This window comes from Caretta caretta, chromosome 3 (assembly GCF_965140235.1).
Source record: "Caretta caretta isolate rCarCar2 chromosome 3, rCarCar1.hap1, whole genome shotgun sequence".
Classification (NCBI taxonomy): domain Eukaryota; kingdom Metazoa; phylum Chordata; order Testudines; family Cheloniidae; genus Caretta; species Caretta caretta.
Genome location: NC_134208.1, coordinates 94,705,895 through 94,728,237, shown reverse-complemented (window position 1 = coordinate 94,728,237; position 22,343 = coordinate 94,705,895). Strand labels below are relative to the sequence as shown.

General features: G+C 42.9%; 1 long non-coding RNA gene across 1 annotated transcript; it reads right to left on the bottom strand.

The window, feature by feature from the left end:
* Positions 1-346: 346 nt before the first annotated feature.
* LOC142071558 (uncharacterized) lies at positions 347-22,337 on the bottom strand. The gene is made up of 3 exons (XR_012667656.1): positions 21,946-22,337; positions 20,364-20,520; positions 347-966 (listed from the first exon to the last, which is right to left on the bottom strand). It is a non-coding gene; the product is annotated as an uncharacterized LOC142071558 (long non-coding RNA).
* Between the last annotated feature and the right edge of the window lie 6 nt (positions 22,338-22,343).

The following is a 22,343-nucleotide window of genomic DNA, read 5'->3' as shown; positions in this document are numbered from 1 at the left end:
CTGTGCTGCCTTAAACATCTGTTTCCTCTTTTCCTTCTCCCCCGCACCTCACTTAACTCTCTTTCTTTCCGTACATTGTGTTCTCTATCTCCTCCTTTATATATTCTCCCTCCTTCTACGCATAACATCTTTCTTTAAATCCCATATTTCTCTTGTGTATACAATCTATCACTCATATCCTTTTATACATCGGGATTAGAATTTAACCAGTCAGATACTAGCCAGAAGAATACACCTACTAGCCAGAAATCAGTGTAGAAGATGGAGGACTCATGATCCATGTGAAAAAAGTCAACACATCCTACCCTAGGCCCAATTTTTTAGAAAGAAGAGGATGCTACTAGTGGTTCCCCTCAACTCTACTCAGGGCTTAGTCTGTCTTCCAGATCATCCCCCCATGTAGCAAATTTATGATATTTTTGAAGCTCCAACCCCTCCAACTATCCCCAATCCCTCTGGTTGCCAAAAGGGAAAAGGAGAATTCTCTTTCTTTCCACTCTCACCCCAGACACTTCTAGCAACTGAGATGAGTGAGTGATATTTCTATTTCTCTACTGTTCCCAACCTCCATTTCGAGCCTTCTTCCCCAGTAAGCTGGTCCAGGATCTGACTCTGTTGCTACTCATAGCTTTTCCAAGGAGTAGCAGAGTGTCTTATGCATGACAATATCACTGTTGGTATTCAGAACCCTGTAAGCAGCTGTGAAAATAAAGTTCTGGGTGGTTTTCACTGCTACAGCTTGACAAAGCTATAAGCAGCAACAGAGGAGCTGGAGCTATGTGTCTGGAGGTCCTGGAAAATAGTACTGCATCGGTTAAACCTGGTTCATATTTAAATATTACCTTTACAGTCATAAGGCTTGTAATTTGTGTCTTGATGATGGCTTAGATAGCAGAAGTTTACAACACTTGCCTGGGAAGGCTTCCAATTCTCCATAGTCAAGCAGATTCTTCAAGCTCTCCAATACTGGATTTAAAAACAAACAAACAAACAAACTGGACTTTTTAAAAATAAAATACTGACATCATCATCACAGCACTGTGGCTTTGAAGTTTCTGTAGTTTAAATGATGCTGAACAGTAAAATCTAGGAACAGAAATTTTTAAAAAAAAATCTCTCTCTACCAATTAATCAGAAACATCAGAGTGGCTAGATTCTTATACCATAACAGCCCTCCCAGAAACACACAGCCTCATTCTGATCTCACATGGGTGTAAATCAAGAGTAACTCCATTAAAGATCAACACTAGTGAGAGTAAAAAGTCAGGCCTACATTGCATGAGGTACACCCACACATATGCACACCTTGAGGATCAAGGATTCTGTCTTTTATGATTTAGAATTAGACATCACAACTTGCTGTGACCCAAAGCAGAACTGACTAGTATATGTATAAAAATATATTGGAAGGGATTACACTGCCCAGATTAAGGTGTCTATCTGGAGTATCTGGAGATGAAATTTACATTTGTATCAGAATGACAGAGCTGGAGACTGGACTGCAGTGTTGCTTTTTTAGTCAGGAACTGTCACTGACAGGTGGCATGTGAGAGGTATCTTGCAGCCATTTTCTTCTCATTTCCCTCCCATCCTCATCTCCACACTCCCACACAGGTTCACGAAAGCATCAAAATACTGAATTTGCCTGGATGAAAAGCTATAGAGAAACTCGGATACAATGTAAATTACACAACCTCTTGGCACTATTTGGATCACACCAGCCCTAGACTGGTCTACATTTATTCTAAGCATGCCTCATTATCATTTCCAAACCAGCTCTCCTTTGATGTTTATATTGCAAGTTGCATGAGTTTCGTTTTTATTACTTGATGTTTTCCTTCCTCAATTCTATTAACATTCTTACCAAGTCTCCTTAAGTAGCTAATTTCCATAATTTCTCTGATCCTGTTCTGTGTTTGATCTTCAACTCTTCCAAAGAATGTAAATAACTGTAATAAAAAAAATCAAGATAAAAAAAGAGAATCTTTTATTAAGTGAGCAGCCTTATAACAAATAATTATTAGAAAAAAATAAAACATCAAGAAAGGGTGGGCGGAAGTTCCAATCCACACTATTAAACAGGAAGCACATGGAAAATGCAATGTTGCAAGTCCCATCAGATGGAGAGGTGATAGGAAGGAGGACTGGTCAACATGGTTATACGAACATGCTTAGGGAGATTGTCCATACTGAAGAAAAAACATCCTGATGTAACCCACTGTTCGTTGTGTGAATTACAGGTCTTCCTCTGTGCCCAATTTGTTAGGAGAGAATTGGATTTACTACTCAGCCACCATAAGATGGAAACAAGAAAACCAGAGTCAGGAAAAATCTGGCCTTGGCTTAGGCAGACATAACAAAAACATCTGCACAATTGCAGTGTTACTAACAAGGACAGATTCATGAAAAGGGGGAGGAAGTGTGAATAACTGACCTTGGTCTGTGTTTGTAATGATAAGTAGAATAATGAATTATTATTTGCTATTGCTGTGGAGATTTTTAGCCTATTAGAGTCCATTATGAGTTATGTGCTTGATCCAGAGAAAAACCTATAAAGACTTTAGTTAGAGAGTGTACTTTCGAGAAGTTTGGATTTTCTATGAGCCTGGAGTCACTGGCATAAAACTCCCCAGCAGCTAGGAGAAATGCTGGAAACTGGAAACCTGTTGCTGCCACTCACCACCTCAGACTTTGGGTAACTATATTCTGGTGTGTTCTAGACCAGTGTTTCTCAAGCTCTCTGATATGGGGGACCGGCAATTTTTTTTCCCCAATGTGTGCGCAGACCAGCAGCCGATGGCTTGCAGACCGGCACTGGTCCGCGGACCACCACTTTGAGTAGCACTGTTCTAGATTACTGCATTTTGATGCGTGCTTTGTACTTAAGAAAAACAAAGATTTTTGGGCAGAAGCCCTCATGTGTACCAATCATTCATCAGACGGAGGTGCTGTGTCCCCCACTGATTTATTTCTTGACACCGCCTGGAAAACAGAATAATTACCATAGCTTTGGATTCAGATAACCCCAGGTAACAAATCCACAGAGGACGCGAGTCTGTTACAGTTCTTAGCTTGAGAACCTGGCTCTTTAGCTTATGCGACAGCCACTTATGTTTTTAGCTCTAGAATTCCCCAGTTCAATCATTGGGGTCAGCCAAGATAGTGGCCATCATGCGGAATCAGTTACAGGAAAAACTACCATATATGAGACTAGGAAAGAACAAAACACTGTTGGTTGCCACTTGTTACCAACCAAGGTTTAACAGTGTGGTGTGTGGACATAAATGATGCTTTTTGCCAACGATATCATTAACTGGTTACAAATTTGATTAAAAGTTGTAGCCTTGTCTACATGAGAGAAGTTTGGGGTTCTACCCATTGTTTGGTCCTCCTGCTATGCCTGTAACACATCCATCCACAGACAAAATGGTCCCAGTGATGTATAGGAAATCAGATCACCAGTGGGTGACAAAAATATAGTTAGTGATAAAGATATGCTTTTAGAATTGTTGCTATGGTGAATAGCCATATTCAGAACATATATTTAAGAATTATTATCGCCACCTTAGCTCAGTCTCACAGTAAAATGAGGTTTCTAATTGGTGATACCATAAGTATACCTACGCATCTAACTCAAATTGAATTCAATGGGAACTAGGTTCCTAAATATCTTTGAGGATCTGGACCTTTGCACTTATTTCCTACTGAACTCTGGTAAATGTAGAACCAACTGTGGTTAATTGGCAACAAGCACAGCTCTGCAAGAAGACATTAGAATTATAAAAACACCTCATTTTTGCAACCAACATTTTTTTATGGCAGCACTTGTAACTGACGTATCTAAATTTATTCACAAATTCCTTGCCTGGCCTCCTAGATGAAAGTTCACTGAAAGAATCAATTAAACAAGTGTATTTGATCACCAGATGTGCATATCCTGGGGTATGTTTTACATCAGCCAGACACAATGCTATGGTAAATGATAATTAATGCTCAGCTGACTATTTCACAGAGCAACAGACAAACATTTGATGATGTGAAGGAATACTGTCCAGCTGAAAAAGCAGAACTCAGAAATTGACCTAATTAGAGTTAAAAATACGGTGGCAAACACAGTTATAACCAAAAGGTGTTCAAAAGATACAAAGTATGAAATTATATGTTTAGTTATACTAGACAGCCATTCAGTAATTCCCTACATAAAGTGAAGAGGAAAGATTTGCTTTGCAGATCTATCAGTATAAAAACTCTTGATTAGAAGTGACATTGCAAAAGTAACAATGCTATCAGGTTCCTATTCCCCACTATGATGGAGGCACGGGGGAGTCCTAGAGATGGCATGCTACCCCCCCCCAAAAGGGTGGGGGTACTTTCTGTACTGTAGTCTGACTTACTGGTTCAGAGAACAAACCCCAGTGGTGCATCTCCAGAGTCATGTTGAGTGCACTCAACTCCCACTGAAATATAGGCAGCTCATTGAGGCCCCAATCCTGCAAACATTTAAGCATGTACCCATCTTTACTACTATGAGTAGCCATCCATGATCAGGGCCTGATAGTGCAGAACTATCAGCACTACTGGAAAAAGCAGGTCAATGCACAGTTCTCTTTACCAGTGTTAGAAGAATTCATGTTCTAACATTTTTTAATTGTGTTTGTAAACAAAAAAACATGTTTTAAACTGTTTCCTTTAGTTATAGAACAGTGTTTTCCTAGCCACATTGCTAGTACCGTTTTTTTAAAATTGTGATTGCATTTAAATAGGCGTTGAAGTCAAGCATGACAGTCTAAATGTTTAACCATTCAATAGCTGAGGGAAGTGCATTGGGAAAGTCCATGAGGGAACCAGGCAGCCCTTGCAAGTATGTAATCTACAACTTCTCATTGGCCACAGTGGCAAAGAGGAGAGTCACAAAGGCTCCATGTATAGCCATTTGAAGCACATCTGATCACTCTACATCTGAAGCGATAGACCTCTGCCCGCAGAAGGTCAAAACCAGGAGGCTGAACTATTGGGTCTGTCAGAGGATAGGCAGTGTCTATGTTTGAAGCTTGTTCTTGCCACCTAGCATGCCACTTCAGAGGCAATATCAAGGTTCTTTAAAGAAATTGTCCTAATGAGGTACCTGGAGCCAAGCCAGTAGATCAGTGAATTAGACACACCTTTAAAAAGGGATAGATGTGACTGATCTTGTACCCTAAGGAGCAGATTTTGGAAGGTGATTTGTCACTTGTTGTCAGAAGGGGCAAGACTGAACGAGACCAGCAGCCAGGCCAGGTTGGTTGGTCGGTCTCATGGTACCAGTTATTATACACTGTGTCATTCAGCTGAGCGTCCACTAGTCCTTTGTGAAAGGAACTGACCCACACCAGGGAGCAATACTCTGCCACAGAATAGAACAAGGAAAGCCCAGAGCTTCTCAGTGTCTGTGCATTGGCTCCCCAGGTTGAACCAGCTAGTTTGATGATCAGGTTGTTTCTTGTCTTTATTTTCAGTGAGGTCTTGGTAAGAGGTCCCTTGAATGTCTAGATGCGGTCCAGTGTAACACCTAAATGCACAGGCTTTGGGTTGTGGGCCAGCCTGTGGCCATTCAGGAAGATGTTAAAATGTTTGTTGGCTTTCGTGTGGTTTAGATGGAAACAGCTGGACGCTGTCTTTCTGGCACTTGGTTTAAATCACCACCTTTTACAATAGAGGGCCATCTCTTTTCTGCATCCAAGATTTCTTCTAGGAGAGTGAAATCCTGGGCCTGCACTACCAGGCAGATGAAATCTGCATAGATTAAAACACCTGGCACTGGTGAAAAGAAGGTCATTTGTGAAAAAGTTGAAAATCGTTGGTGCTAGAACTGAGTCCTGAGGTCAATTGTTTTGGGACCTCCAGGAGCTGTTCTTTTGTCTAAGTGAAACTTGAAACCAGTGGCCTCTGGGCAGCAGTTCAGTCCAGAAGCCATTCTTGATGTAGATGTGATCCAGCGGTGTCCCCAGGTGCTGCAGTTTGGTCTGAAGCCTACTTGATCTACACTCAGTATACCACCAATGGTGGGGGCAATTCTTTAAAGTACAGTAATTTTTACATACAGCTTAACAAAGAGATGGGGTGGTAATTTTCTGCAAATCAATAGTTTTTCCTCAGATTTTGGCAAGGCTATTACTTTTGCTCTGCACCAGATCTTAATTTTATTCTCCTCAATGACTCTAGATAGAAAGATAGTTCAGTGTTTACTAATTCTTCAGGCATTTGGGGGAGATGTTATGAAGCCCACATGCTTTACCTGTTCTCAGTGTTTTGATCACCCTTTCTATTTCATCCGCAGTCTTCTTTGGTTTCAGGTATGCACTATTTTTATTGCCGCCATTTTTCTTCACTCCAAAGTTTTCTTCAAAGTTTTTGTCCTTATCCACCTTTGATTAGGTGGGTAGCAATGCTGTTTGGAGAGACAGGTGACGGCACTATGCTGGAGACTTCTGAGCAGCACTAAGTTTTCGGATTAGTGCCTAGGCTTTGTGGCTGTATCAAGATACATGTTTAGTACCATGGTGTCAGGGGCACGGCCCTGCAGCTGCCGAGTACTCCTGATACCCTAACAAGCCAGCTGGCTACCTGATGGACCACCCTGCCTGATTGCCTAAGGAAGCGAGCAGGCCAGTTCTTAAGCTCAGCAGCAGCTTGCTGGCCATAGACTCTCTATCACTCTGTGCTCACCTTTCACCAAGCCCTGCTCAGTTCCTCTGCTGATCCGGCCCAGATCCTGCCCTGCACCCAGCTTTGTTCTCATCCTGTCTCAGCCTTGTTCCTGCCTCAGAACCAGCCCTGCTCCTGCCTTTCCTGACTCATTGTAATATAGTTCTGACCCTCAACTCTGATTCCAACTCAGTCTTCACCCTTGGCTCTGGCATTTAGAATCTGACTTCAGTTCTGACCTTTGGCTCTGCTTCCGGCCCTATCTTGACTCCTGGCTCTAGCATCTGGACTCTGGCCACTCTAGGCCTCACTGCCTACAACCAAGTCTCCTGACGCACGGCAGCCTGCAGTTCATGTAGCATAGAAGGATCCTAAGGCAATTGTGCTGCAGTGTCGAATTTTGGCAGCACAAGGAAAAATCTGACTTCAAGCAGAGGAAAGACACAACCCAGATACATGAAAAGTATAAACAGCCTGTTTTAGAACTGTGGGAAAAATCATTGTTTTTGTTGTGTGGAATTTCTCAACAGTTTGTGCTGTTTTGTTATACATGGTTTCCTAGCCCCCAGTTTTGCATTGTCTACAGTGAAAGAATGGCTATATTTTGCATCCAAGACTTGTGGAAATGCAAAATTTGATATTTTTATTATGAAAGACATTTTTTGTTGGGAAAAGGCCTGGTTTCTCTCAAAAGTTAGCCCATGTTCACTGTGAAATGAGCCTATTTTTGTGTGGGGGAAAAAGAATCATACACCTTAACAAAATATTCCATGAACATGTCCCAATTTTTGTGATTATAACATAACGTAAAAGCTCTTACATTTCAATTAGTTCTGTATTTTATTACAAGTATTTGCCACGCTTCTTATTTGTCCTACACAAACTTCCCTCCCTGCAATGAGTGCAGCAGCTATTGAAGGGAAAGCTGTGCTGAGGATAGTTACTATTTATGTACACACAAAAATGATGTTAAAAGAACATTAATAAAGTCAACTCAAGTACTCAAAAGATAGGAAATGCCAGATTTAAGAATGCCCATGCAACTTTAATTTGGCCCCCGGGTGCAAATGCATGAATTAAATTACAATTACATAGTCAATTACATGAGTGCATGTAATAGTCAATTACATGAGTGCATACTATTTTTTTCATGGGACACCTGTTTCATTCAGTGCACAGCATGGACAGTGCTCAATTAATGAACACCTAGTCAATATTTTATTTTCTCTTCCTTACTCAGTGTGTGGCTCCAGGTCTTATTTTTTGTGCACTATTCAAACCATGCTCTGAAGACAGAATTATTAATTTCCTCATGGAATTTTCTATGGTGCTCATCACTAAAGTATCTGAGTGCTTCACAAACATGGATTTATTTTCACAACACCCATGTCAGGTGATCAGGCAGCATTATGCCCATTTTAGAGATGGGGAGCAGAGGCACAGAGAGATTAAGATCAAACGTGTCCACTAATTTTAGGTGCCCAATCTGAGATGCCCAGGTCCTGATTTGTCAGAGTACATAGCTTTGTATAACATTTGACATATTCAGAGCACTGCTCTCATTGACATCAATTGCAGCTGTGAGCACTTCACACTTCTGCAAATCAGACCCCAGGGTTACAAGCTGGGCACCCAGAAAATGAAGAACATACAATTAGTGACCACCTATGAGTAGTTTAAATGACTTGCTTAGCAACACATAGGAATTCTGTGGCAGCTTTATGCTTTCTCCCAGGCTGCCCCTCAACCTGTAAACATCTGCAAAACTAGCTCATTGTCTTACTCTGAAACCAGTTTTAAGGAGGGATCTGAAGTAACAGCCGTGTTAGTCTGTATTCGCAAAAAGAAAAGGAGTACTTGTGGCACCTTAGAGACTAACCAATTTATTTGAGCGTAAGCTTTTGTGAGCTACAGCTCACTTCATCAGATGCATGAAGTGAGCTGTAGCTCACGAAAGCTTATGCTCAAATAAATTGGTTAGTCTCTAAGGTGCCACAAGTACTCCTTTTCTTTCTCCTTAAAACTCTGTTTTCCCATAAGGCCTACAAAAACTTGACATAGTCTTCTGGTGTGCTGAGACCACAGCCTATTTCTAACATAAACACCACTTTAGCCAGTTTGTACCTCGTTTTCCAAATCTGTAAAATATGGATAATACATGTCTAGTTCACAATGATGCAGGGAGGCTTCAAGCATAAGGGTTTGTAAAGCACCTTGATATTCTTGCATGGAGGATGCTAGAGAAGTGAAACATATACTGAACCATAAAATAAGAAATAATAAATCAATTTTAATTATTATTCTTTCACTTCTCTTTATTTAAAATCTGTAAAATAGGATTATGATACTTCACTATTTACCTTCTTCAAAGAGATACTGTGTGATTTAATTTATATCTATATGCATACATACAGAGAGAAATGCTTTTATCATATTCTCAGATAACTGAGAACAGCATTTGGCTCAGTATTATTGCTTAGCTTATTATACAGCACACAGGCTCCCATTATTCACTCCACCCATTCTGTTTCTAACAGAAAAACTATCATCCAAACTGGTTGGAGGATTTCATAGCAATGTAATTATCCCAAATTCAAGAGAAGCAGCATCTGAATGCACACTACAGAGTGATTGCTATACACTGATGCTAGGAATTCTCTTCCTCCCCTCGCTCCCTCCCCTCCCCGATTCTTCTATAATTCTCTCCTGCTACCTAAGGAAAGTGAGAGTTTAGGATAAGCAACTGAATTTCAGTGGCCAGGCATGAACCAATATTTTAATTATTTCAAAAATCAAGTTTTTTCAGCCACCAAGTATTTTAGCAAGATGATTTGTTTTAGAGGAGGAATGAAATGTACTTGTTTTTGTTTTGAAGCTAGGATGCTTCATTCTTATCTATTTATTCAAAGTGCAAAGTGGCCCTCATGAGGATTCTACTCTGCTAGCTATTGCACATCTATAAAGACAGAGTCTCTGCTGCAAAGAGCTTACCACATAAGGAAGGCAGCATACAAAGGATTCAGGAGAGGGATACAGTTAAGTGTGTACAAAAGTTATTTTCCTTTTTAAGAAAGCTGCTAGCACCACCTATTATCAAGATTGCCCAACTCGACCCATTATAAGACCCTGTTTTCAGTTGCTTATAACTTTGCCAACCTTTGAAATTTTCCATGTCGGGTCTGCCTCAGGTTGAGTGTTTTTTCAACAGTTCAGCCAAAAATGATTCAGCTGTTTCTGAGAATGAAGTGTGTCTCATCCTCACTGAGTACAGAATGATATTAGCCTTTTTTGCAACTGCATTCCATTGTTGACTTATATTCAATTTGTGATTCACTATAAACCCCAGATCCTCTTCAGCAGTACCACCACCTAGCCTAGTAGTTGTGATTCAGTTTGATTTTCTTTCATAAGTTTACTACTTTGCACTTGTCTTGACTGAATATCATCTTGTTTATTTCAGACCAATTCTCATCAGACCCTGCCCTACTGACTTAAATAAATCTGAGGCCTGGTCTACACTACGAGTTTGTCAGATTTAGCAGCATTAAATCTGAATTAACCCTGCACCCGTCCACACAACAAAGCCATTTTTTCGACATAAAGGGCTCTTGAAACTGATTTCTGTACTCCTCCCCAACGAGGGGATTAGCGCTGAAATTGACATCACTGTTTCGAATTAGGGTTAGTGTGGACGCAATTCAAAGGTATTGGCCTCTGGGAGCTATCCCACAATGCACCATTGTGACCACTCTGGACAGCACTCTGAACTCAGATGCATTGGCCAGGTGTACAGGAAAAGCCCCGGGAACTTTTGAATCTCATTTCCTGTTTGGCCAGGCGAGCTCATCAGCACAGGTGACCATGCAGTCCCAGAATCGAAAAAGAGCTCCAGAATGGACCGAACGGGAGGTACTGGAGCTGATTGCTGTATGGGGAGAGGAATCCGTGCTATCAGAACTACGTTCCAAAAGACAAAATGCCAAAACATTTCAAAAAAATCTCAGAGGCCATGAGAGACAGAGGCTGCATTAAGACAGGTTTCAGAGTAACAGCTGTGTTAGTCTATATTCGCAAAAAGATGCATTCATTGGATGCATTCATTGGATGCATTCATTGGAAAATACAGTGAGGAGATTTATATACACACAGAACATGAAACAATGGGTGTTACCATACACACTGTAATGAGAGTGATCACTTAAGGTGAGCTATTACTAGCGGGGGGGGGGGGGGACCTTTTGTAGTGATAATCAAGGTGGGCCATTTCCAGCAGTTGACAAGAACATCTGAGGAACAGTGGGAGGTGGGGGGGGAGAATAAACATGGGGAAATAGTTTTACTTTGTGTAATGACCCATCCACTTCCAGTCTCTATTCAAGCCTAAGTTACTCGTATCCAGTTTGCAAATTAATTCCAATTCAGCAGTCTCTCCTTGGAGTCTGTTTTTGAAGTTTTTTTGTTGAAGAATTGCTACTTTTAGGTCTGTAATCGAGTGACCAAAGAGATTGAAGTGTTCTCCAACTGGTTTTTGAATGTTATAATTCTTGACATCTGATTTGTGTCCATTTATTCTTTTATGTAGAGACTGTACATTGGCCAAACTGGACATGGCAGAGGGGCATTGCTGGCACATGATGGCATATATCACATTGGTAGGTGAACGAGCCTCTGATAGTGTGGCTGATGTGATTAGGCCCTATGATGGTGTCCCCTGAATAGATATGTGGACACAGTTGGCAATGGGCTTTGTTGCAAGGATAGGTTCCTGGGTTAGTGGTTCTGTTGTATGGTGTGTGGTTGCTGGTGAGTATTTGCTTCAGGTTGGGGGGCTGTCTGTAAGCAAGGACTGGTCTGTCTCCCAAGATCTGTGAGAGTGATGGGTCGTCCTTAGGATAGGTTGTAGATCCTTGATGATGCGTTGGAGAGGTTTTAGTTGGGGGCTGAAGGTGATGGCTAGTGGCGATCTGTTATTTTCTTTGTTGGGCCTGTCCTGTAGTAGGTGACTTCTGGGTACTCTTCTGGCTCTGTCAATCTGTTTCTTCACTTCAGCAGGTGGGTATTGTAGTTCTGATATCTCCCAATACAAATCTTCAATCTAGTAACTGGGACTAGTATACTGCCCAGGAGGTTATGCAATTGCACATTCTGCACTCTACTTTTATGCAAAAGAGGCCGAAGACAAGTAAACAAGCTGATACCAGGGATTTATTCAGAAAAGCAGCTTCCAGGGTGTGTCATAGTGTCATTACAAATTCAGCCCAATTTCCTACAACTTCTACAACTACAATGATAATTGATGTTGCTAATGATGAGCCTGAAGCACTGCAAGATCCTGAAGCGCCTTCTGAATCATCAAAGATTAAATTATGTTCAGTATAGTTTTAGTAGTAAGTGTATTTTTAGTGATCTGGGTGTATGCCATGCACTGCCCACAGTGATACATAGAATGATAAAAAGAAAAGGAGTACTTGTGGCACCTTAGAGACTAACCAATTTATTTGAGCATAAGCTTTCGTGAGCTACAGCTCACTTCATTGGATGCATACTTCAAAAACAGACTCCAAGGAGAGACTGCTGAATTGGAATTAATTTGCAAACTGGATACGAGTAACTTAGGCTTGAATAGAGACTGGGAGTGGATGGGTCATTACACAAAGTAAAACTATTTCCCCACGTTTATTCTCCCCCCCCCCCACCTCCCACTGTTCCTCAGATGTTCTTGTCAACTGCTGGAAATGGCCCACCTTGATTATCACTACAAAAGGTCCCCCCTCCCCCGCTAGTAATAGCTCACCTTAAGTGATCACTCTCATTACAGTGTGTATGGTAACACCCATTGTTTCATGTTCTGTGTGTATATAAATCTCCTCACTGTATTTTCCACTGAATGCATCCGATGAAGTGAGCTGTAGCTCATGAAAGCTTATGCTCAAATAAATTGGTTAGTCTCTAAGGTGCCACAAGTACTCGTTTTTCTTCAGGCTGCATTAAGGAGCTCAGACAAGCGTACCAGAAAACCAAAGAATCAAACGGACACTCTGGGACAGAGCCCCAGACAAGCCGCTTTATGCTGAGCTGCATGCAATTCTAGGGGGGGCCGCCCCTGAGGAGGCCGCCCCTGAGGAGGCCGCCCCTGTCCGTGGACTCCGAGGATGGGATACTCTCCGCTGTGGCTGAGGATTTTGCAGATGGGGAAGATGAGGAGGAGGACGAGCTTGGGAAGAGCACACAGCACGCTGTTCTCCCCGACAGCCGGGATCTTTTTATCACCCTGACTGAAATACCCTCCCAACCCAACGAAGCCGGAGAAGGGACCTCTGATGAGTGTACCTTTTTAAATGTAATACTTGTTATAAAAGCAAGCATTTTTTAATGATTAAGTAGCCCTGAGGACTTGGGATGCATTTGTGGCCAGTACTGCAACTGGAAAAGTCTGTTAACGTGTCTGGGGATAGAGCGGAAATCCTCCAGGGACATCTCCATGAAGCTCTCCTGGAGGTACTCTAAAAGCCTTTGCAGAAGGTTTCTGGGGAGAGCAGCCTTATTCCATCCTCCATGGTAGGACACTTTACCATGCCATGCTAGGAGCAAGTATTCTGGTATCATTGCATGACAAAGCCTGGCAGCGTATGGTCCCGGTGTTTGCTGGCATTCAAGCAACATCCGTTCTTTATCTCTCTGTGTTATCCTCAGGAAAGTGATATCATTCATGGTAACCTGGTTGAAATAGGGGAATTTGATTAAGGGGACATTCAGAGGTGGCCATTCCTACTGGGCTGTTTGCCTGTGGCTGAAAATAAATTCTCCCCGCAGTTAGCCACGCGGTGGGTGGGGGGGGGCATTGGCGCTGAGCTGTTGGTGTTTGGCTAGCAGGGATCTTCCCTGATACCAGCCAGGTGGTGGGGGGAGGGGAAAAGTGATCATCCCAGAGAATTGGATGGCGGGGGAGGGGGTTAGTTTGGTTTCTGCTGCTGCACGTTAACAGGAAAACTGCAGCAGTAAATGGCCAACTCAACGGACTTTGCTTGGTTTGGGAAAGGAGGGGGCTGCTGTTATGAAGGTTGCAGAAGCTGAAATACTATGGCTTACCATGGCTGCCTGCAAGCCGAATTCTGTTGCCCGGCCCTGCGTGTGATCTCTAACACCAAAGCTGCAGGCACTCAATATAAGATGCAAAAATGCGACCTTGTACCAAAATCACGTGCTATGTAATGTGAATGGTGTTGTTCACCGTGAAAGAGTATAGCCATTGTCCTGTAAAATTTATCTTTTTAAATACTTCATTCCCTTTTTTTCCCTCCAGAAGCTGCAAATGTTTCAAGCCTCCCTCCTCCATCCCAGAGGCTATCTCAGATAAGGTGGCAAAAAAAAACCACACGCGTGATGACATGTTCTCTGAGCTCATGCAGTCATCCAGCAGTGACAGAGCTGTGTAGAGGGACACAATAGCAGAGTACAGGATGGTGGCCGATGAATGTGAGGAGAGGTGGCGGCAGGAAGATCAGAGGAAGCATGAGGAAATGCTGGGGATACTGCGGGATCAAATGGACATGCTCCGGCGTCTGGTGGAGGTTCATGAACGGCAGCAGGATCACAGACTGCCGCGGCAGTCCCTGCTTAACCGCCTTCCCTCAATCCCCAAGTTCCATAGCCTCCTCACCCAGACGCCCAAGAACGAGGGGTGGGAGGCTCCGGGCACCCAACCACTCCAGCCCAGTGGACAGCCCAAGAAACAGAAGGCTGGAATTAAACAAGTTTTAAAGTGGCCTTTTCCTTCCCTCCTTCCACACTCCACCCGGGCTACCTTGTAAGTTCTCTCTCTATTTTTATAATCAATGAATAAAGAATACATGTTTTTTAAATGACAGTGACTTTATTTCCTTTGCAAGCAAGCTGTGATCGAAGGCGGGAGGCTCACAGGGAATTAGAGTAAACCAAGGGGGCAGGTTTTCATCAAGGAGAAACAAACAGAAGTGTCACACAGTACCCTGACCAGTCATGAAACTGGTTTTCAAAGCTTCTCTGATGTGTGCCACTTCCTGCTGTGCTCTTCTAACTGCCCTGGTGTCTGGCTGTGCATAACCAGCAGCCAGGCAATTTGCATCAACCTCCCACCTCGCCATAAACGTCTCCCCCTTACTCTCACAGAGATTGTGGAGCACACAGCAAGCAGCAATAACAATGGGAATATTGGTTTAGCTGAGGTCTGAGCGAGTCAGTAAACTGCGCCAGCTACCCTTTAAACGTCCAAATGCACCCTCTACCACCATTGCTCAGCCTATAGTTGAACAGCTCCTGACTACTGTCCAGGCTGCCCGTGTACAGCTTCATGAGCCAGGGCATTAAGGGGTAGGCTGGGTCCCCAAGGATAACTATTGGCATTTCAATATCCCCAACAGTTATTTTCTGGTCTGGGAAGTAAATCCCTTCCTGCAGCCGTTTAAACAGACCAGAGTTCCTGAAGACGTGAGCGTCATGTACCTTTCCCGGCCATCCCACGTTGATGTTGGTGAAATGTTCCTTGTGATCCACCAGAGCTTGCAGCACTATTGAAAAGTACCCCTTGTGGTTTATGTACTGGCTGCCTTGGTGGTCCGGTCCCAAGATAGGGATATGCATTCCGTCTATAGCTCCACCACAGTTAGGGAATCCCACTGCAGCAAAACCATCCACTATGACCTGCACATTTCCCAGAGTCACTACCTTTGATAGCAGCAGCTCAGTGATTGCATCGGCTACTTGAATCACAGCAACCCCCACAGTAGATTTGCCCACTCCAAATTGATTCCCGACTGACCGGTAGCTGTCTGGCGTTGCAAGCTTCCACAGTGCTATTGCCACTTGCTTGTGAACTGTGAGGGCTGCTCTCATCTTGGTATTCTTGCACTTCAGGGCAGGGGAAAGCAAGTCACAAAGTTCCATGAAAGTACCCTTACGCATGCAAAAGTTTCGGAGCCACTGGGAATCATCCCAGACCTGCAACACTATGTGGTCCCACCAGTCTGTGCTTGTTTCCCGGGCCCAGAATCAGCGTTCCACAGCATCAGCCTGCCCCATTAACACCATGATCTCCAAATTGTGGGGGAATGCAGTTTTAGAGAAAAGTGTATTCATGTCCTCATCACCACTCTGCTGTCGCCTCCTCGCCTGGCTTTTCAGGTGCTGGTTCTGCATACACTGCATGATAATGTGCGAGGTGTTTACAATGGTGATAACTGCTGTGGTGAGCTGAACGGGCTCCATGCTTGCTGTGCTATAGCGTCTGCTTCTGCTCGGGCAAATCCAGGGAAAAGGGTGCGAAACGATTGTTTGCCGTTGCTCTGGTGGAGGGAGGGGCAACTGACAACATGGCTTACAGGGTTGGCTTACAGGGAATTAAAATCAACAAAGGCGGTGGCTTTGCAAGAAACAGAATGGCCCCCTCAAGGATAGAACTCAAAACTGGGTTTAGCAGGTCGTTGATTTCATGGAGCGAGGGAGGAGAAAATGAATACAAAACAAATCTGGTCTATTTCTTGTTTTGATCCACTTCATCTATCTTTATACATCATGCTGGCAGCAGACTGTGCAGTATGACCGATAGCCATAGTCATCACCTGGGTGCTTGGCAGAAGACGATGCAGTATGACTGCTGGCCATCGTCTTCTATTGGCTGCAGATTAAAAGGCAGTGCACTGCCGGTAGGATTGAATCCCCAGGAGAAAAAACTTAAAAGGGAAATGACCTGGCTGAGTCACTCCCATGTTTGCCCAGGCGCCCCGACCTTATCGAGGTCGGTTAAAAGAGCACCCTGGACTACCAGTCATACTGCACTGTCTGCTCCCAAAAGGCAATAAACTGATTGCTGTGTAGCAATGCAGTACCGCGTCTGCCAGCACCCAGGAGACATACAGTGACGGTTAGCTGAGCGGGCGCCATGCTTGCCGTGGTATGGCGTCTGCACAGGTAACTCAAGAAAAAAGGTGCAAAACGATTGTCTGCCCTTGCTTTCACGGGGGGAGGGAGCGAAGGGGGGCCTGACGATATGTACCCAGAACCACCCATGACAATGTTTTAGCCCCATCAGGCACTGGAATTTCTACCCAGAATTCAAATGGGTGGTGGAGACTGCGGGAACTATGGGATAGCTACCCACAGTGCAACGCTCCGTAAGTCGACGGTTGCCTCGGTACTGTGGACACACTCCGCCGACTACATGCACTTAGTGCATTTGTGTGGGGACACACACAATCAACTGTATAAAAATGCTTTCTACAAAACCGACTTCTATAAATTTGACCTAATTTCGTAGTGTAGACAAGGCCTGAGTTATCTAACTATTCTTCAACTCGTTCTTTCCCTATTTTGGCTTTCTTTCCTTCCCCCTTGTTGTAGATATCAAGAGCAGTGATGAGCTGCCAGAAGCTGAAGAACCGGTTCCTTCAGTTGTTCTGGGTCTTCAGCGGCACGTCCTTTAGTCGCTCCGCATCTTCAGCGGCACTGAAGAACCTGCCGCGAAGTGCCCCCGAAGGCCCGGAGTGCCGCTGGGTGAGTAAAAATTCTCAGGGGATCTTTCCCAACCGAGAGCTCAGGTGGGATGGAAAGGACGGTCCTGTGGGCTGCATGTGGCCCGCAGGCCACAGTTTGCCCACCCCTTTAACAACTGGTTCTAAACCGGCTTCAAAATTTAACAACCGGTTCACGTGAACCGGTGCAAACTGGCTCCAGCTCACCACTGGTCAAGAGTGTGATCGGTTGACCAAAGTGATGAGCTGGTAACCAAGCAACCATGTGGATTTTATTTTCTTACTTAGGGCTAGTGCAACACTTACTCACACAAGTAATCCCATAGACTTCAATGGGACTACTCAGGTGAGTAAGTCTTCGCCCATATGAGCCGAGGTTGCACAATCTAGCCCTTAATGTTTGTACTGAACACCGAATATGTTGAGCGCTATGTGTTGTGTTATATTGTTACTCCCTTTAGTTCATGAAACCCACCAGAACATGAATCTCCATTGAAAAGCCATGGATGTGGGCTATTGCAAACAAGTGATGATTAGCAAGAAGCATTCTCTGTTGGCTCCTTCATTCCATTTCCTTAGTTTTGTGGATATTGAATTTGATTCTCACAAGCATTAGGAGAGAAGAATAGCAATTTTTAAATCAGCACTGCAGAGCTGGAAAGCTACAAGTGCAAAACCACAAGCATGCTAGTAGTCTTGACTCTGAAATGTAGAAATTTGACTTGAAACACAAGATAGCTACAAGATAGCACATGATTTATTGATTACCACCTGTCACGTGATGAATTCCTTGCTTGTTTTACTACAAATCCTGTTTTATTGAGTCCTATGGAGTCAAATTAAAAAGAATATTATAGGCAGAAATTAAATATTCAAAAGTAGGGCCTTCAAACATCCCATCTTTTGCTGTACTTTTGTCAGCTCTCACAAGAGAAACAGCAGTAGCCATGGTCAACACTTGGATGGGAGATTCTGTGTGAAAACAATATTACAAATATCTGCACCTGGTCTATACTAGAACCTGTACTATTGCTATCACTGATGAAACTGAACTGATGCTAGACTTACTGATAATCCTTGGTGTAGACACAGCCTTTAGTCTATTACAACGTTAGTTTCATCTCTTTATTGACTGGTAGACCCTGGGCAGGGGATACAGATGGTCCTGTGCTTGCATACTTGTAAATGTAATTTAAAAGAGAAACAAACAACCCATGAGTTGTAGTGAAGGATGATGATGCAACTATTGGACTGTTCATTAGGGCTGGTCAAATTATTATTTATAAACAATTTAGCCAATGTTGGGATTTTGACAAATTATTCATGAATAATTTTGCCATCGTTTGACCATCTCTACTATTAACATTATTGCATGCTATGAAAGTCATCAGAAAAATAATGCCCTGGATTGCACAAAGTGCATTTTACTGGTTATTCAGTGGAAAGGGAGGGACATTTGTTCTATGGGTCAAAGAGCTCATTAAGAAATCTAGACTGGATACTGGTTCCTAAACCTGACTGAAAATTTGCCAGTAGAGCATTTTTAATGGAAAATGCTGTTTTCAGGTTGGCTTTTTGCAAAACATTCTATGTTTGTTTAAAAATTTCAAGTTTTCAAAGTTTACATCATTTTCAGTTTTTCAACAAAAAATCTTCAGTTTTGCAGTTTTCGGTTTTTATATGAAAAACTGAAAAATTTAACATGAAAAAAAAATCGGTTTTGTTGAAACTTTGCATGGGGAAAAAATTATTTCCAGAACTGCTTTACTTTCTGTGCATACTGTAGCACAGCCCAGTACCTACAGAAGAGGCCTGACAGGTTCCTATTCAGAAGATGTGTTTAGGAAAGATGCTGATAACAAGATATCTCATACATGATTTTTAAGAGGTTCCTGTTTAAATGTACAAAGAAAGAAGTTTTAAGTGCTCTCACCGATTGTAATTATTCTGCTACTTGAAGTGTTAACCACCCAATCTTTCACATATCCAAGAAACAGGACTTTGATCTTAGCTATTTGAATTACAGTATATCTTATTTGCATTACTTGAATTAATATGCATAGAATCATAGAATCACAGAATATCAGGGTTGGAAGGGACCCCAGAAGGTCATCTAGTCCAACCCCCTGCTTGAAGCAGGACCAATTCCCAGTTAAATCATCCCAGCCAGGGCTTTGTCAAGCCTGACCTTAAAAACCTCTAAGGAAGGAGATTCTACCACCTCCCTAGGTAACGCATGATATTTTTTGATTCAATCTGTAACTAATACATGTAACAGAAGAAAAGTTCATGCTGAAAGCAGGAATAGATTTAATTTGCTGCCATGGAACCTGAAGTGCAAAATCTTCACGAAGGGAACATGGGCAAATAGTACTTGGTACTATACACAATATAAACTAGGTGAAGCTAGGCTAGGCAGGGCAGATCAGATATGTATTCCTATTTGCACTTTGTTTTCCTCCACATTCATTAGATATGGTTCTTTCACCTCAGTTTCCATTCCACATCAAACATAGCTTATAAGGGAGGTGAGGGCCATTGATGTGCTAGCTTAGTAGTACAAAGAATCTATAGTTCACTCCCTAGGAGGAGTTCTTTAGATCACCTACAGCATAGGTGTTTCAAGGAGTGACCTTTTTGCTTTTCTGTGCGCAGCTTTAGAAATCTTTCCAGTAGGTATGTAACAGTTAGTTATTGACATAACTAGATCTCCAGGGTCATCTTTAAGGCAGTTCCTAGTCCCTTAAGGTTGAGCCACAGCACAAGCACTTTTAAAGAGAGAGGTATAATTTATCTATTTTGCCATTATAGGAATAATAAGAATCAAAATGTTCACTTCTCTAGTGTTTGTCATCCACAGTTATCTGAAAATGTAATTTATATTAACTATCATAATAAACTATCAGGCAGGCAAATGTATGTGTCTTAAACTAACTCAATAAAAATACAAAGATACATATTACATTTATAAATCAGTTATAAAACCCGTTGATAATTGCTGTAATATTTTATTTAAAAGAACACATTTTGGAGGGGACTGAAAGGTTTGTGTCTTCAGAAGAGTGCTGTCAAGAACTTCAGGCCCTATAGACAGGTGCAACCATTTAGTTTTCTACTGTGAATAATATGGTTCAGCAATATCAATACAAGCCGTGTATATAAACTTAATTTTACCTTTCTTTCCTCTTCATTTTTCACTTCAGGAGCCCACTGTACCTGAATTCTTGCCTTGCCAAGTCCCCACTCCTTTATATTTATAGGGCATCTGTATTACACAGTGCTGAAAGGGGCTATGGGGGCCGGCCTTCAATAAGAACTCCACTGGATGCACCTGGAGGAGGAGCACATGAGAATGCCACTGATTAGAAGTAGGCTCAGTTGGCCAGAAACAGGTGGAGTGAGGATAAAGCCCAGGATCAGTAAACAGCAAAGAGGCTGTGCAGCAAAGCAAGCTGCAGTCATTCCCTGAGTGGAGGAATTTGCAAGGCTAGTGAATTCAGGGAAAAAGGAAGTTAGTTATGTAGGAAGTAGTCCAGGGAAACAGCAGCAAGGGCTGGGTCCATACAGAGCCTTAGCTGCTTGTTATAGGGTCCCTGGGCTGGAATCTAGTGTACAGGAGAGGCCTGGGTTCCCCTACCAGCCTCTTGTGAGTGTCAGAGGGTGTTGGAGAGGCCAGCCAGTGGGTTGGGAAGGACTTCAAGTTCCCTAGAGAGGGAGGACCTTAGTGACGTGCCATGAAGAGGAGATTGCAGTCCGTGGAGTGAGACGGTTGCAGGGAGACACCGCCTGGGGGAAAGACCCTGCCAGAGGGGGAGCTCAATGCCTGGCAGAGCTAATTTCCAGGACAGCTAGCAGAAGATGCCACCATCGGTGAGTGCACCCCCTGACACATCCATTCATATATTTGAACGTTTTTCAATTTCATTCTTTCTTCAGTTTTTTTTCTAAATGCTCTAATTTTTTCCCACCTTCATTCAATCACCATCCCTTTCCTAGCCAAAGTCAGGCTTTCAAAAATCCACACAAGTATTTGCCCAGGGTGAGTAGGAAACATTCTTGGGTCTATGTCATCACTTTCTGCAGAATCTAGTTTTTCATAACTCTCCACCCCAAAAAAGCTCCCAGGGCTCTGTCCTTTTTGTTTGCAAAGATAACTTTCCAAACATGATTTTAATGCATCCAGTGCTGTCAAGGTTCCTTCCCCACTCTGAACTCTAGGGTACAGATGTTGGGACCTGCATGAAAACCTCCTAAGCTTATTTTTACCAGCTTAGGTTAAAACTTCCTCAGGGTACAAAACTATTTTACCTTTTGCCCTTGGACTTTATTGCTGCCACCACCAAGCGTCTAACAAATATATAACCAGGAAAGAGCCCACTTGGAAACGTCTTTTCCCCCAAAGTCTCCTCAAGCCCTACACCCCCTTTCCTGGGAAAGGCTTGATAAAAATCCTCACCAATTTGCATAGGTGAACACAGACCCAAGCCCTTGGATCGTAAGAACAATGAAAAAGTAATCAGGTTCTTAGAAGAAGAATTTTAATTGAAAAAAAAAAGTAAAAGAATCACCTCTGTAAAATCAGGATGGTAAATACCTTTACAGGGTAATTAGATTCAAAACATAGAGAATCCCTCTAGACAAAACCTTAAGTTACAAAAGACACAAAAACAGGAATATACATTCAATTCAGCACAGCTTATTTTATCAGCCATTTAAACAAAATAGAATCTAACGCATATCTAACTAGATTACTTACGAAGTTCTAAGACTCCATTCCTTTTCTGTTCCCGGCAAAAGCATCACACAGACAGAGAGAGCCTTTGTTTCTCCCCGCCTCCAGCTTTGAAAGTATCTTGTCTCCTCATTGGTCATTTTGGTCAGGTGCCAGCGAGGTTATCCTAGCTTCTTAACCCTTTACAAGTGAAAGGGGTTTTCCTTTGGCCAGGAGGAATTTTAAAGGTGTTTATCCTTCCCTTTATATTTATGACAAGCGCAGACACGTTTGCCTCACTCTGCAAATGCACAGCTCCAGACACAAGCGCCGACTCCATGGGTGCTCCGGGGCTCGAGCCCACACGGGGAAAAATTAGTGTGTGCTCTGCACCCACCGTAGCCAAGCTTCCCCCCCTCCCCTGAGCGCACCGCTTCTCCGCC